The sequence below is a fragment of the Equus przewalskii genome, chromosome 9 (genome assembly GCF_037783145.1).
Source record: "Equus przewalskii isolate Varuska chromosome 9, EquPr2, whole genome shotgun sequence".
Classification (NCBI taxonomy): Eukaryota; Metazoa; Chordata; class Mammalia; order Perissodactyla; family Equidae; genus Equus; species Equus przewalskii.
In genome coordinates, this window is record NC_091839.1 from 10494965 (window position 1) to 10512835 (window position 17871).

The window sequence follows — 17871 nt, forward strand, 5'->3', positions numbered from 1 at the left end:
AGACACAATGGAATACTACTCAGCCATAAGAAAGGATGAAATCTGGACGTTTGTGACAACATGGATGGACCTTGAAGGTATTATGCTGAGTGAAATAAGTCGGAGGGAGAAAGTCAAATACCATATGATCTCACTCATAAGTAGAAGATAAAAACAATGACAAACACGTAGCAACAGAGATTGGACTGGTGGTTACCACAGAGGAAGTGGGCAGGGGGAGGGCAAAAGGGATGATTAGGCTCACATGTGAGGGGATGGACTATAATTAACTTTTGGGTGGTGAACATGATGTAATCTACACAGAATTCGAAATATATTAGGATGTACATTTGACAGCTAGATAATGTTATAATCCCATGTTACTGCAATAAAAAAAAAAAAGAATACAGAGAATAAAAAAAAAAAAGAAAAGAAAAGAAAAGTGGGGCGGGGTGGAGCGAGAGACCTTTATGTAACCGATTCGCTCCCTGTAACAGAGGACGTGTCTGTCCTCGCAGGAACTGGTGAGCTGCGTGTCACCCCGCGGCTAAGCGGGGGTCGTGATGGTGGCACCGTGACTGGGTAGCGTGATCCTCCCGTAGGAGCCTGGGGCCCAAGCGATGTCCTGAGAGCTTGAGACAGCGGGTGTAGCCACGACCTGGGCGCGGCCAGGGGCGCCGCCGCGGTGCCCAACTCCAGGGTCACCACCACCATCTGAGCTCCAGGGGGCGCCATTCGTACATCACGTGAAAGTGATGCTGGCGACGGAGTGGTCCAGCGGTCCTCTAGCCCGTCTCCTGCGGGGGCGGGGTTCGTCCCCTCTGTGCTCAGGGACCGCTGCGTCCCAGGTTCCAGCCCGTCGGGAACACCAGGGGAGGCCGGCTGAGACCCAGCCGCCCCGACCCGCTTCCCATAGGGATGTTCCGTCCAATCTTTTGGCTCTGTTTCCAGCAATGTCACTCAAGGCTTGGGACTCACCCTTAATCCTTGATGTCCCATCAGAAGTGAGGGCTGTATCCTGGCAGAGTACGGTATTTCATACCAAAAAAATTTAATTTAAATGAAAATGGGGGATTCTCTATGGAAGTATTAATGACAATAATTGGCATACGAAAAAGTAGAAAATCTGAATAGACCAAGAAGAAAGGGAGAAATTACAAAGGAAGTAAAAGATCTACAATTCCCTTATCAAACCTAGAAAATAAAATAGGATCCCAAACTAGGCCAATGGCGCTGATAAACACAAAAGGAAAATTTCCAAATAAAATATGAACAAATAGAACTCAGCAATATTTTAAGACAGTAATTCACAATAAATGATAGGATTGCTTTCAGAAAGACTGAAATATCGCTGGAGCCAGCCCCGTGGCTGAGTGGTTGAGTTCACGCGCTCTGCTTCTGTCGCCCAGGGCTTCTCTGGTTCAAATCCTGGGCGTGGACCTAGCGCTGCTCATCAAGCCATGCCGAGGCGGTGTCCCACACAGCAGAGCCCGAAGGACCTACAACTAGAATATACAGCTATGTACTGGGGGGCTTTGGGGAAAGGAGAAGAAGAAAAAAGATTGGCAACAGATGTTAGCTCACTCAGGTGCCAACCTTAAAAACAAAAAAAAGAAATACAGAAATATCTCAGCTGTAGAAAATTTGCCAGTGCATTCCAGTGTACTCACAGGTTAGAGACTGAACAACAGTCAATCATCTCAAAAGATGTAGAAATGTTGCAAATTGATGAGAAGGAGACCAAAATTCAGTCATCTCCTCTCTCTTTGCTCCAGCTTCCTCCATTGTAGATATCAGAGTGATCTGTTCAAAAATCTTTTTCTAAATAAGTCTAAAAGTGCTCTTTCAGTAAACGTGTAATAAATATTAGAAGTGATAACGAAGCATTGTGTCAGTATAACTGGCAGCACTTTTTCTTTCCTAGTGGTAGAGAGCAATGCTATGTTTTACAATAGAAGGAATCTTAAGTTTGATGAAATATGGCATATTATTTTGTAATCAAAACAAATAAACTCAGTAGCAACAAGTACACCTTGTGCCCAATCTTGGTGTCTAGTACCATTTGATGAAAATAATAAGAATAATAAGAACTTTTCACATATTGAGGTATAGGGGAAGCCATTCTAGTTTAAATCTGATTTGGCCTAAAACTTGCTTATCCCAGAGCAGCCTGACTTCCAGCCCACCGAGCATGCTCTGTCCATCTGCTTCAAACATTTTCCCAAAGCAAAGAATGCAGTCTTTAAAGATGGGGTGAGTGTCTCTCTTTATCTGACCGTGATACCAGTAGTTCTCTGAAGATGAGCTTTTCTTTCCAGGGAACTAAGGTCAAGTTGACCTGCTGACTATGTGCTAAACTGTGACAAAACATCTCTTTGTGACTTTGGAAAAAAACTGTATTCCTGGAGCCAGCCCCATGGTGTAGTGGTTGGGTTTGGCACACTCTGCTTTGGCAGCCTGGGTTCATGGGTTCAGTCCCCTGGCACGGACCTACAGCGCTCATCAGTATGCTGTGGTGGTGACCCACATACAAAATAGACGATAGTTGACACAGATATTAGCTCAGGATTAATCTTCCTTAGCAAAAAAAAAAAAAAAAAAAAAAAGTCTCCCTGTCATGGTTGGTGTATGTTCTCTGTTCTGAAATGGTCTATAACCACACTGTAAACCACGCTTCTCCAAAGTGCTTTCTTCCCTGGTGGAGACTACACTTCCGGGTTAGTCCTCACATTAGCTCATTAGATATCTTTCTTATCTATAGATGGTTTTTGATTATTTGTGTCAACGCATTCTACCATAGAATGAACTAGGGCTCCTTGGGGAAATGGCTGATTCTAGGACTGGAAGAGGAAACATGCAGCATGAGCCTGGAGCATCTGGTAGTGCCAGAAAGTGAGGCAGTGCTCAAAAATAAGAAAGATGACTGTGTGTCAAAGGGACACAGGACTCGTCTGAAAGAGCTCCCAAGGGCCAAAGCTGGAACAGTTTAAGTAACAAACTAAAGCAGTATGGGATTATAACCCAAAATATAAAATAAAGATCTATGAATCCATACCGATATAAATAAATTGTTGGGTGAAAAAATACATAGGGAAGAAGAGAAGAATCTCCCTTGTAGAAGGATTTCAAGCAAGTTCGGTAGATACTCTGCCCTCAAGGAGGTGACGCTTGAGTCCCCATTCTCAGGTGTGGGCAGCTCGCAATGACTTCCTTCCAAAGAGGGCAGAGGGGAAATGGGGGGAGTAGTGACTCACAATGGAGAAACCTGCCAAAGACGACCTTAGCCAGGTGACCAAGGACAACTTCCACAGTCATGAGTCGTGCTGATGCTACATACCCTTGATACGATGTGACGAGATGACACTTTCCCTCTGTGGTCTTCCTTCCAAAACCCCGCAAACCCAGTCTAGTCAGGAGAAAAACACCAGACAGATCCCAGCTGAGGGATAGTCTGGAACATACCTGACCAGTCCTCACAACTGCCAAGGTCACTAAAACCAGGGAAAGGCTGGGAAACTGTCACAGCCTCACGAGACTTGACAACTAAGTGTAATGTGCTGTCCTGCATGGAATCCTGACACAGAGAAAGCTCATTAGATGAAAAGGAAATCTGAATACAGTATCGACTTTAGTTAATAACAATGTCTCAATGTTGGTCCATTAATTGTGACAAATATGCCCTACTAATGTAAGATGTTAATAACAGGGGAAACTGGGCAATGGGGTATATGGAAACTTTCTCAATTGTTCTGTAAAGCTAAAACTATTCTAAAATAAAAGGGTTTATTTTTTTAAAATATCCCCTCCAAAAAAAGAAGCCCAGAAATGTCAAAGATTTTTAAAAAAATCGTTAACATCTCTGATTATTTTGTAAAGGTTTTTGTTCTTAAGACAGAGTTTTTATTGAAAAGAGCGAGCTTTCTTACAATGTCTAAATCGACTGTTTTCTTGTTTCCTCAACTTCCCCCCTCTCGTCTGTAGTCTGATGTGGTCTTTACATCATGGGAGAATTATGTCTTCATTTTAAGACAAGATTCATCACCCTGCTTGCTGGAAGAGAACGCCGGGCGCTTTCCCAGGGCTCGGGGAGAAGGGTGCTGTTGGCGAGGGGAGGCTCCGGGAGGAGGTTATGTTAGAGAACATCGTGCGCTCTCCACCTGCCGCCTGGCTTTTATCATAGGTTCTCCTTTGGCAGTGTGCAGCCTCGTGGTTAGAGCAGGGAAGGAGGACCTGGAGGGGGACCCCAGCAGGGAGCGGGAGAGAGTGACCGGGGGCTGGTCCTTTCCGCTCTGCACTTCAGAAGGGTCAGGAGGTGCTGGGGTTAAGTTAGCGCTTCCCCTCTGCTCCCAGCCACAAGCCCATCCCCTCCTCTCTTCGCTCCCTCTGGGATGACACAGTCATGGTTAAGGGTGAGGACCAGGGAGCCAGACAGCATGGATATGAGTCCCGTCTCTGCAACTTCGAGAGGGGCGAACTTGAGCGAGTGATTCACCTCTCTGGGCCTCAGTTTCCCCGTCTGTAAAACAGGGATAATAACAGTTAATTCCTACCGCATAGAGTTGTCGTGAGGATTAAATGGATTAAAATTAGACGGCTCTTAGAAGAGTGCCTGGCACCATATTGAGCACTGGATAGATGTTTTTATTCATACTATTTTTAGAGGATACACAATGTTCTGTGCATTAGTTTTTTTCCCCAGATGAGACAGACTGAGGTGGTGTTAAAAAAAAAAAAGAAAATTTTTCCTTTTCATTTTATATCCTTCAGTACTTTAAAATTTGTCTTTGTCATTTTAATGTTTTACTTTATTAGAAAAAAATGTAAATCCTGGCTATTTCTGTTTCTGGACAGTGAAAATATCTAGCCCTATTGGGATGGACCTTCCGTCTTCTGGAAAAGTCACTAAAATGACTGTTTAGTTACATATATGTAAGGGTAAATGTATTTACCCCTGATTGCTAAGGTGGGGAAAGGAAAATCTGCATAAAGGACAGAGGTCTTCTGGGAGGAGAAGGATCCACACCCAGACCCCTTCACTTTGAAATCCAAAAGTTTTAGGACATTTCTGTCCTAAGTGGACTGGCCAGACTACAGCCAGCTGCTGTGAAAGGATTGAATGATTTCTATAGGAAAACTCACCATAACCGGTAGAGGTGTGTGTATTGGTAGCTTAGACACAGGCAGACTACATAACTGATGTTGACTAAGTGGGGCTCCTTGTAGGCTGGGTAATATGTGTTTCTTATATAATGAGTTGGCTTAAACTCGGAACGGAAGCAATGGGGTTATTTCACTGGAATTACTGTAACAAGGTACTGTAAACTAGGTGGCGTAAATCGTAGAGATCTACTGTTTTCCAGTCTGGGCAAGCCGTGAGTAGGTCGGGTCATCTTTGGCATTCCGTGCCTTGTCGTCTCCCGATCTCTGCTTTCATCTTCACCTGGCGTTATCCCAGGGTACGTGCATGTCTGTCCCTATATCCAAATTGCCCCTTTTTTTTATAAGGTCGCCCCCTTATCGGATTAGGGCCCACTCTAATGACCTCAGTTTAGCTTGGTCACCTGCAAAGACTATTTCCAAATGAGGCCACGTTCACAGGCACTGGGGTTTAGGACTTGAGCATCTTTTGGAGGGGCTCAATTCACTCTTAACGGTGAGGCTCTTCACACCGGGTGAGAAAGCTGCCTCAGATTCTCCACCTCCAGGGTGCCGTGTGTCACCGAGTGCTGGGGCTGACAGGCCTTTTAATGGCAGGCGACAGTCATCTTTTTTCACTGGAACACACCCCAGAGGGGCATACCGTTGGAAGCAGAAACGTTTGGCATTAAGAAGTCACCATCTGGGTATTTCTCTTCGTGTTTATCTGGATTTGGGAGATAAGAAAAAGGAACCTCAAGTTCAATTTTGTGTTTCCTTTTTTTTTTTTTTTTTTAAATATTTTATCTTTTTCCTTTTTCTCCCCAAAGTCCCCCGGTACATAGTTGTGCATTCTTCGCTGTGGGTTCTTCCAGCTGTGGCATGTGGGACACCGCCCCAGCGTGGTCCAATGAGCAGTGCCATGTCCGCGCCCAGGATTCGAACCAACGAAACACTGGGCCACCTGCAGCGGAGCGCGCGAACTTAACCACTCGGCCACGGGGCCAGCCCCTTGTGTTTCCTTTTTTAAACAGCTTCATTGATGTAATTCACAGACCATAAAATTCACCCATTTAAAATATGCAAGTCAAGAGTTTTTGTATATTCATAGATATGTAAATCATCATAGTCACTTTTAGAACATTTTCATCACCTCAGAAAGAAACCCCATGCTTTAGCTATCATCCCCTATCGCATCCTTCCCAGCCTTAATCAACTGCTAATCCACTCTCTCTGTATAGAGATTTGGCTATTATGGACATTTCATATAAATGGAATCATACAATATGCGGCCTTTTGTATCTGGCTTTTTTAAACTTAACATAATGTCTTCAAGGTTCATCCATGTTACAGCATCTTCATTCCTTTTTATGGAATAATATTCCATCGTACACATACACCACATTTGGTTTATCCATTCATCGGTTAGTGGACATTTGGGTTTATCCAGCTTTTGGCTACTATAAATTATGCTGCTGTATACATCCAGGTTTTGTGTAGACATAGTTTTCTTTTCTCTTGGGGATATACATAGGCATGGAATCATTGAGTTATATGATAACTCTATGTTTAATCATTTGAGAAACCTCCAGACCGTTTTCCAAAGCGACTGCGCCATTTCATATCCCCACCAGCAGTATCTAAGGGTTCTGATTTCTTCACACCGTCGCCAACACTTCTCTGAGTTTCTGATTATAGCCATGCTGGTGGGTATGAAGTGGTGTCTCATCGTGGTTTGATTAGCATTTCCCAGATGACTAATGACGTTGGGCATCTTTTCCTGTGCCTATTGGTCTTTTGTATATCTTCCCTGGAAAGATGTCACTCCAGATCCTTTGCCCATTTTTAATTGGATTATTTGTCTTCATTCATTATTGAGTTGCATAAGTTCTTTATGTATTTAAGATACAAGTCCCTTTTTAGATACATGATTTGCAAGTATTTTCTCCCATTTTGTGGGTTGTCCTTTTACTTTCTTGATAGTGTCCACTGAAGCACTTAAGTTTTTAATTTTGGTGGTGTCCAATTGATCTATTTTTTCTTTGTTTGCTTGAGTTTTTGGTGTGATATCTTAAGAGTTTTATAGTTTTATCTCTTATATTTAGGTCTTGGATCCAATTTGAGTTAATTTTTGAACACGGTATGAGGTAAGGGCCTACTTTATTTTCCTGTAAGTGGCCATGCAACTGTCCCAGCTCCATTTGTTGACGAGACTATTCTTTCCTCATTGAATGATCTCGGCAACCTGATGGGAAATCCGTTGACCATCGACACATGGTTTTATTTCTGGACTCTCGATTCGATTCTCTTGATATACGTGTCTATCTTTATGTCTGTGCCACACTGTCTTGCTTACCATTGTCTTGTAATAAGTTTTGAAACTGGGAGATGTGCGTCCTACTTTGTTTTTTTTCAACATTGTTTGGCTCTTCTGGGTCTCTTGCAGTTCTATATAAATTTTAGAGTCAGCTTGCCATTTTCTAAAAGGAGTCAGCTATGATTCTTATTGGGATTGCATTGAATCTGTAGGTCAATTGGGGAGTATTACAATTTTAACAATATTAGGTCTTCCCATCCATATATATGGATGTTTCCCCATTTGTTTAGATCTTCTTTAATTTCTTTCAACAATGTCTTGTAGTTTTCAGAGCATAAATTTTGCACTTCCTTTGTTAAATTTATTCCTAAATTTTTGTTTTTTGATGCTATTGTAAATAGATGTCTTCGTTTTTCAGATTATTCATTGCAAGTGTATAGAAATACAGTTGATTTTTATATATTGACTTGTATCCTGTGGCCTTGCTGAACACATTCGTTAGTTCTAATAGTTATTGACTGGATTCCTTAGAATTTTCTATATACAAAGTCGTATCATCTGCAAATAGTTTATTTCTTCCTTTTAATCTTGAAGTCTCCCCCCCCGATTCCCAATTTCCCTGACTAGAAGTTCCAGTGCAATGTTGACTAGAAGTGAAAGCAGACATCCTTGCCTTGTTCCTGATCTTAGGGCAAAGCCTTCAGTCTTTTCCCCGTTAAGTATTTTGTTGGCTGTGTGTGTTTCCTGGATGACTTCGTCAGGTTGAGGAAGTCCCCTTCTAGTCCTAACTTGGTGAGGGTTTTCATTCTGAATGGTATTTTTTTTTTTTTTAAGATTGGCACCTGGGCTAACAGCTATTGCCAATCTTTTTTTTTTTTTTTTTCTGCTTTATCTCTGCAAACCCCCTGTACACAGCTCTATATCTTAGTTGCAGATCCTTCTAGTTGTGGGATGTGGGACGCCACCTCAATGTGGCCTGACGAGCGGTGCCATGTCCGCGCCCAGGATCCGAACCCTGGGCCGCCGCAGCAGAGCGCGTGAACTTAAACACTTGGCTATGGAGCCGGCCCCCTGAACGGTATTTTACCAAATATTTTCTTTGTATCTACTGGGACTATCATGTGGTTTTTGTTTCTTATTCTATTGATAGGGTGTATTCCATTAATAGATTTGGGGAGGTAAAACGAATTTTGCCTTCCTGGAATAAATCTCAGTCTCTCCTGATGTAAAGGTCTTTTAATATGTTGCTTGATTCAGTTTGAGGATTTTTGCATCTGTATCTGTATTCGTAAGAGACAGTGGTCTGTACTTTTCTTGTGATATCTTTGTCTGATTTGGGTAGCAGGGTAACACCTGCCTCATAGAATGAGTTGGGAAGTGTTCTGCCCTCTTTATTTATTGGAAACGTTTGTGAAGAATTGGTATTAATTCTTCTTTAAATGTTTGGTAGAATTCAGGGTGCAGCCATCCAAGCCTAGACTTTTCCCTGTGGATAATGTTTAGATTATGAACGCAATCTCTTTACTTGCTTTAGGTCTGTTCACACGTCCTATTTCTTCTTGACTCTGTTTCAGTAGTTTGTTTCTTTCCAGAAATTCGTTTTCCATCTTTATTGGATACAGCTGTTCATAATAGCCCTTTTTATTTCTGTAAGGCCTGTAGTAATGTCCACTCTTTCATTTCTGACTCTAATCATTTTAGTCTGCTTACTTTTTTTCTTGGTATACCTAGCTCATATTATGTCAATATTTTGATCTTTAAAAGAACCAACTTTTGGTTTTGTTGATTTTCACTATGGTTTTTCTATTCCCTATTTCACTTATTTCGGCTCTAATCTTTATTATTTTCTTCCTTTTGTTTGCTTTAAGTGTAGTTTGCTTTTTCTTTTTCAGTCTTTGAAGGTGGAAGTTTAGGTTGTATATCTGCAATCATTCTTCTTTCTTAAGTATTTCCCATTAAGCACTGCTTTTGCTGCCTCCCATAAGTTTTGGTATATTATGTCTTCATTTTCACTTATTTCAAAGCATTTTCTAATTTCTCTTTTAATTTCTTCTTTGATCCATTGGTTATTGCAGAGAGTAGTGTTTAATTTCCACAAACTTGTGTTTCCCAAATTCCTTTCTATTATTGGTCTCTAATTTCATTCCATCGTCATCAGAGAACATCCACTTAGTATCCCCACCCCTTTAAATTTATCAAGGTTTCTTTTACGGCCTAGCATGTGGCTTAACCTGGAGAATGTTCCATGTGCAGCTGAGCAGACTGTGTATTCTGCTGACTATCCTGTAGGTGACTATCAGGTCTAGTTGGTTTACAGCGTTGTTCAAATCTTCCATTTCCTTGCTGATCTTCTGCTTAATTGTTCCATCCATTATTGATAGTGGAGTGCTGCAGTCTCCAAATATTACTGTTGAATTGTGTATTTCTTCCTTTATTTCTCAGTACTTGGTTCAGGTATTTAGGGTTCTATTGTTACGGGCATATGTATTTATAATTGCTGTAACTTCCTGATAGATTGGCCTGATTATCATTATAAAATATCCCTCTTTACCTTTAGTAACAGTTTTTGCTTTAAAGTCTGTTTTGTCTGATATTAGTCTAGCTATTCCAGTTTCCTTGTGCTTGCTGTTTGCATCATGCATCTTTTTTATTCACTCACTTTCAACCTGTTTGTATCTGAATCGAAAGCGTGTCTCCTGTAGACAGCGTATCGTTGGATCTTGGGTATTTTTCCTGACAATCTCTGTCTTTTGGTTGGATCATCTAATCCATTCACTTTTAATATTATTATTGATACAGTTAGATTTACATCTGCCATTTCACTTCTTATTTTCTATATGTCTCATGCCTTTTCTGCTCCTCTATTTTTCCTTTACTGCTTTCTTTTACATTAAGTGAATATTTTCCAATGTAGCATTTAAATTTCTTTACCGATTTTTTTCATGAATTTTTTGAGTTATTTCCTTCATGGTTGCTTAGGGCTTACCATATACATCTTAACTAATTAGAATAAGCTTCAGATTTTTACCAACATAATTCCAGTGGGATATAGAAACTTTGCTCCTATAGAGCCCTATTACCTTGTCCTTCTTTTTGTTGTATTCTTGTTATACATATCACATCTATAAATGTTACCAAGAATGCAGTGCTATAATTATTACTTTAGATAATTATATGTCTTTTAAAGAGGCTGAGAGAAGAAAGGAGAGCAAGTATGTATTTATAGCTTTTGTATATTAACCTTCTTACCATTTCCGGTTCTCTTCATTTGTCCTGGTTCATTTCAAGTTACCATCTGGAGTCATCTTCTTAGCACAATACAACTTTGTTCCAATATACTTTCTTTGTGTTGTTGTTGATAACTGTATTACAACTCTGCATGTTACAGGCCCAACAATACTATATGTGTATGTATACGTGTGTGTGTGTATATATACACCGTTATTTCTTAATAATTTTTCTGCTTCTTTCTCTCTCTCCTCTCCATTTGGTACTCCCATTTTGTGTATATTGTTTTGCTTAATGGTGTCCTGGATTTCCCTGGGGCTCTGTTTATTTTCTTCATTATTTTTCTCTCCATTCTTTGGATTTTATAATATCTACCTTCAAGTTTGCTAATTCTTTCTTCTGTCAGTTCAGATCTACTACTGAGCCCCTCTAGTGAATTTTTCATTTCAGTTATTGCACTTTTCAGCTCCAGATTTCCATTTGGTTCTATTTTATAATGTCTCTTTATTGATATTTTCAACTTGATAAGTCATTGTCTTCATACCTCCCTTTTACTTTTTAAATCATGATTCCTTTTAGTAATCTGAGCATATTTATAATGGTTCCCTTGAAGGCTTTGTCTGTTAAATCCAACATCTGGTCATTCTCCCAGGCAGTTTCTGTTGCTTTTCTTCCCGTGTAGGGGTCACACTTTCCCGTCTTACAGAACCACCCCACTCCTCCTTCCTAAGCAGCATCGTCCAGTAGAACATTCTGCAATGATGGGCATGTCCTGTATCACACTGTTCAATAGGATACACACTCGCCAAATGTGGCTGCTGAACACTTACAATGTGGCTATTATAACTGAGGAACTGAATTTTAAATTTTATTTCATTTTCATTAATTCAAATTTAAATAGCCATATGTGACCAGTGGCTACCTTCTTGGACAATGCAGTTCTAGACCATGCTCAGAGCACCCAATTCTCTAGAATCTCCTACCTAGGTGTTTCTTAACCTGCTTCCAGCACCTGCGTGGGCCTCTTTCCAGTCCATCTTGCACCCGGCACTCAGGGCAGGTCATGCTGGTGTGCACACCTCTAGATCCAAGGGGTGGGCCAGAGGTGATTTTGGGAGCTGGACCAAGCTCCCACATGCAGATTACGGTGTCCATATACATGCGTGGATGACCCCTCAAGGATTCAGGATGTAGACAGGAATGGGAAGAGAAGGGTGTGAAGTTTAGATAGGGACCCTCCATTTGTACCGTTGGTCCAGGATCCACAAATGTTAGGGATGGTTTTGACTGGCAGTGTCCCACTTCTTGCCTATGTGGCAGCTACACATGTGTTCATTGTATAATTTTTTCCAACTGTATATATATATATATATACATTGGATACAGCTGTTCATAATAGTCCTTTATATATAGATATATATATAAACGTGCATGTGTATGTATATATATATATACACACATATGCATATATACACAAAGATATACTGTATTTCACAACTTTTAAAAATGATTTAAGAATTTTACCACTATTAGGATAGGATCCAAGTGCTTCAGGACATATAAAGCCTTGTATGGTCTATCTTCTGCCGTCTCTCTGACCTAATCTCCTGCCATCCTCGCCCTTGCTCTCGGCTCCAGCCACATTGACCTTCTCGCCCCGGCCAGCAGGCCGAGCCACAGAGGCGTTTGCTGGAGGGGGCTTAACTGGCCCTGCGCTTGGGGCTGCTCATGTCAGCAAAGCACAGAGATGCCTGTGGTGGGGGTTGAGTGGGGAGTGTGACGGGGTGGGAGTGGACCGCCTGGGTCAGGAACGGTGTGGCCATCGCGGCTCCCAGAGGTGAGGAGGAAAGGGGTGTGCTTACATAAGAAAGCTGGAGACAGTGCTGCAGGCTGCCAAAAAAGGACCCGTTGTGGTGGAGGGAGCCATCAATCAGGTGCCCTGAACAGGTGCAGGCTGGGGCCCCCCTCAGCGGAAAGCTGGGCTCAGAGCTCCGGTTACCGGCACGGAGGATCCAGCTCTGGAAACCAATGCCAGAGGGGAGGGAGGGCGGGAGGCAGAGGCCTGAGTCAGCGGAAAGAGCGGTTCCAGAGCACCCGAGGTGACTGCGGAACCACCAGAAACGGAGCTGGAGACCAGAAACAATAACGTCCAACTCACTGGTTCTCAAAGTAGGGTCCCAGGACCAGCAGCATCACCTTGACCCAGGAACTCGTTAAAAATGCGGATTCCCAGGCTCCCCTTAGTGAGAATCAGGAACTCTGAGTGGAGGGGAGGGCCCAGCAATTGACGTTTTAACAAGCCCTCCAAGGTGATTCTAATGTCAGACAAAGTCTGAGATCCATGGATCTAATTTTCATGAGCAGGGACTGCGCCAGGCACCGTGCTGTGTGATTTACCTCCGTGAACTCACTGGTCCACCTCGCGGCGCTAGAAAACAGGAGGGGCACAATTTTACAGATGGGAAGTGTGACATGGGATGATCCCCGTAACTCACTTAAAACCAGAGAGCCAGGCAGAGGCGGAGATGCCACTCGAACCTCGAGCTCGTGTTCTTTCCTCACCACCGCGCTCTCCTCCGGTGATGCTCCAACTTTAGCTCACAGCCCCCGGGGGCTTCCTTGAACCCTCGTGCTGGACCCATCTACTAAAGTTGGGTCCAAGAATTTGCATTTCTCACAAGGCCCCAGGCGAAGCTGATGCTCCTGGTCCGGACTCCACACTATGGGGACTGCTGCTCTGTTAAATGGCCTTTTCCACACGAGGATTGAGTCCAGCAAATGGAAATGGTGACTGGGGCTTTTTGAGAAAATCTATGTGCATAGCGCCCTACTGGGACTCTTTTGGCTACAAATGACAGAAAACCCAAATTCAAAGTGGCTTAAGCAAAAAAGATGTTTGTGGGCTCATCTAACTGAAACAAGTAAGTTTGCCTTCAGGCACAGGTGGATCCAGGGCCAAGGAGGTAGTTACGATTCTGTCTTCATCTCCATCTCCCGGGTCTGTCCTCCTTTCTGTGTTGTCTTCATTCTCAGGCAAGCTCTCCTCTCACAACGCTCCCCTAGCAGCTCTGCCTTACATTCTGCCAGGTGGGAAACCACATCATAAAAGGAGTTCCCCTTCCCTACTGTCTCAGCAATAGCGCCCCCTAGCTCTCATTGGCCAGGCTTGGGTCACAGGCCCATTTCTGAACAATCATTGTGATCAGAAAGATGGAAGACTCTCATTAGCCAGGCCTGGGTTATGAGCTCACCCCAAGAGAGCTGGCAGGTGGACCCAGCTGCACCCAAAACACGCAGACCAAGAGCAGGGGAGAATTTGGGGTGCTGTAACCCGAAAAGGGAACGGATGTTGGTCAGGCCGTTATAACCAATGTCCACTGCAGCACCCTCAAAGGACGGTCGCCGGAAAGCCAAAATGTGTACCCACTCGTTAAACTCTCATAAGATGGTCCCACGTACAGATGTTGGTAAAAGAGGAAACCCAGAGACTGAGTATCTTATTATTTCATTTATATAAAGAATCGGGAAAAATCATCGCCGGTGTTAGAAGCCAGCACTGAGTTTCCCTTGGGGAGACGGGGTGAATCAGTTATCTGTCGTTGCGTACAAACCTCCCTAAACTTAGGGACATAAACCGTGATAATGGAGTACTGGCAGCACTCGTGTTTCTGGAAGCTGGCTGGGCTCGGCCAGGCGGTTGCCGCGTGGGGTCTCTCCCGCGGCTGAGGTCAGATGGTGGCTGGAGCTGGGGTCATCGTGAAGCTTCCTCCTTCACACGCCTGGCGGTTGATGCTGGCTCTTGGCCAGAATGCTCCCGTGTTAACTATCCACGCAGCCTGGGCTTCCTCACCGCGTGCCAGCTGGGCTCCAGAGGCGAGCATTCCGAGAGACAGAACCAGGCAGAAGCCATGCTGTCTTTTAGGACCTAGGCTCAGATGTCACATAGTGTCACTTCCACCACACTCTCTTGGTTGTCTTGGTCATAGATGTCTGCCCAGGATCAAGGGGAGTGGTCACAGACGCCGCCTGTTGATGTGGGAGTGGCTCGTTGTAAGAAGAGCACGTGGAATGGGAGACATCATTATTCATTCTTGGAAAATACAATATGCCACAGGGAGGTAGTGATGGGGGTGGGCATGAGGGGACTTCTGGGGGATATTAATGCTGTTTCTTTATCTGGATTTGGCTTATAACCAGGGAAATAATTTTTTAACTACACCACAACATCGTCCCTGGGGTCTCTGAACGTGCAGTTCCAGACTTTTACTTACCCTTCATATCTTAGCTATACTGTCCTCTCTTCCAGAAAAGCACTAATGCCATCCCACCCTCCCTCCCCGACCTTAGTTCTCTTGGCGCCACAGGGACCAGCGATGCCTCGATTATAGTACATATCACCGTACCTTACATTGGCCTGTTATGTGCCTTCCTCTCTACTCTAGATCAGAAGTTCTCAAACCTTTTTTGTTTCCTTTGTGGTGAGGAAGACTGTCCCTGAGCTAACATCCATGCCAGTCTTCCTTTGTTTGTTTTTATTTTTAAAGATTTCTTTTTTTTCTTTCTCCCCAAAGCCCCCGGTACATAGTTATATATTCTTCGTTGTGGGTCCTTCTAGTTGTGGCATGTGGGACGCTGCCTCAGCGTGGTTTGATGAGCAGTGCCATGTCCGCATCCAGGATTCGAACCCACGAAACACTGGGCCGCCTGCAGCAGAGTGCGCGAACTTAACCACTCAGCCACGGGGCCAGCCCCAGTCTTCCTTTGTTTTGTATGTGGGACACTGCCACAACATGGCTTGATGAGCGGTGTGTAGGTCCGCACCTGGGATCTGAACTCGCGAATCCTGGGCTGCCGAAGTGGAGCGTGTGAACTTAACCACTATGCCACCGGGCCAGCCCCCTCAAACCTTTTTGACCACATCCCCCATAAAAGTTTATGAGCATGCATCTCCTGTATGTGTGTGTGTGTGTAATTTATGAGCTGCACTGTATTAATAGGTACAACATAAAACGTGCACTAAAATAGAAATGCCTAAAAGATGAGATAAAAGTGGTTATAAATAGACTTTCTAATATTTTCCTATAGCTAAGTTTGTCTTGAAAACCCCTAGAGAACCAGAACCCTCTTCAGAGACCGAAACTGTGACATGAGTTCTGCAAGGACAGGGGACGATGTGCCTTGCTCACAGTAATATCCCAGCTGCTGAGCTGGACGTGGAAATTGAGTCACCTATACTAAACTTAAGGTTTGTGCACTTTACAGTAAGTATCATTATACTCCAGTAAAAAAGTTTACCTCAGGGTACAGCCCAGTGGTGTAGTGGTTAAGTTCGCACACTCTGCTTCGGCAGCCCAGAGGTTGCCAGTTCGGATCCTGGGCGTGGACCTACACACTGCTCGTCAAGCCATGCTGTGGTGGCGTCCCACATATAAAACGGAGGAAGATGGGCACAGATGTCAGCTCAGGGACACTCTTACTCGAAAAAAAAAAAGTTTACTTCACAATAACAAAAAGGTAACATTTTCAAGCTGAAGGACATCAGAGAACAGAAAGGGCATGCTCGGGCCTTCCCGGCAGAAGGATTGGTGCCAGATGAAGGTTCCCGCCCTGGAGAGTGGGTGGCGCCAGGAAAGACGGCACTCAAGGCTGCTTGGGGTTCTTGGGGATGAGTGATAATTGCCTGTAAAGCATCAGTGTGAGCAGACCCCTGCAGGGGCACACCAGCGCTCCCGCATCGAGAGGACCGGCCTGCCCCCTCCTGGAATCCAGGCCGCCCTCAGTGACTTACCTGACCAAGGGGACGCAGAGGACACGGCCTGCTGGACCTCTGAGGCTGGAGCCTAAGAACCCACAGCTTCTGATGGGGTCTTCTGGAAAGCTCACGCTTGGAATGTTCTGTCAGGACCCAGCCACCCTACAAGAAGCCCAAGCCACATGGAGGGGCCAGGAATGGACACTCCAGTCCACAGCCCAAGACCACAGCCAGCGTCAACCGCCAGCCATGGGAGCGAGCCATCTTGACATCCAGCCAGGAGGGCCTTCAGGTGACTGCGGACCCAGCTGATGTCCCACTGCAACGGCATGAGCGTCCCCACGCGAGAACCGCCCAGCCGAGCCCAGTCAACCCACAGAATCGTGAGAGGCAAGAATAAGCTGTTTTCAGCCACTAGGATTTGAGGCTTGTTACATGGTGGGAGGTCACTGGGACCTTGGGATGCCTCCAGCATTTTTGTAAGGTGAATACAGAAGACTTTCCCCTGATCTGTGGCTGCAAGGCTGGGATTCCTTGAAGGTGAAGCGTGGACACAGCAGGGTGTCTAGACCCCAGACGCAGTCCCATGGACGGCCACACCCAGCAGAACCGTCGTGGGCTCTGTCAGGGCCCACACAGTTAAATGGAGGACCTGGGGCCAGCTCAGTGGCGCGGTGGGTAAGTGCGCACATTCTGCTTTGGTGGCCTGGAGTTCACCGGTTTGGATCCCGGGTACAGACATGGCACTGCTTGACAAGCCATGCTGTGGTAGGCGTCCGATGTATAAAGTAGAGGAAGATGGGCACAGATGTTAGCTCAGGGCCAGTCTTCCTCAGCAAAAAGAGGAGGATTGGCAGTAGTTAGCTCAGGGCTGATCTTCCTCAAAAAAAAAAAAAAAAAGAAATAGAGGACCTGAACCCAGCCTCACAGGTGTGATGTGATGATTTAAAGAAATGATGCAGGAAAGCCCTCCACATGGGGCCTGACACATAGTAGGTGCCCCTGAAAATGTGAGCGCTCACTCACTCACCATGCGGGCCACCAGTTAAGATCCAAAATCAAAAGAGCTTGAATCAGAAGGAAATGCATTAATTCACAGAGCAAGAAATCCAGAGGTAGAGTGTTCCAGGGATCTTAAATTCAAACATTTACAAAATTTTAATTAAATTATACTTCAATAAAAATTTTACTTAAAAATACATATATTTATGGGTGCCCACTAATTGCAAGGCACAGTTCCAGGAGCTGAAGATATAGCAAAGTCCTTTAGGTGGCTGAGTGACATTATCAAGAACTTAGGTCCTTTTTCTTTCTGCCCTGCCATGCTCAGCCTGGCAGCTGAGTCACCAGATGGTGGCATCTACCCTGACATCACCTCCTTACACAGCATGTCCAGAGGCAGAACAAGAAATTTATTCTGGCTTCTCTTTTTTTTTTTTTTGGCGAGGAAGATTTGCCC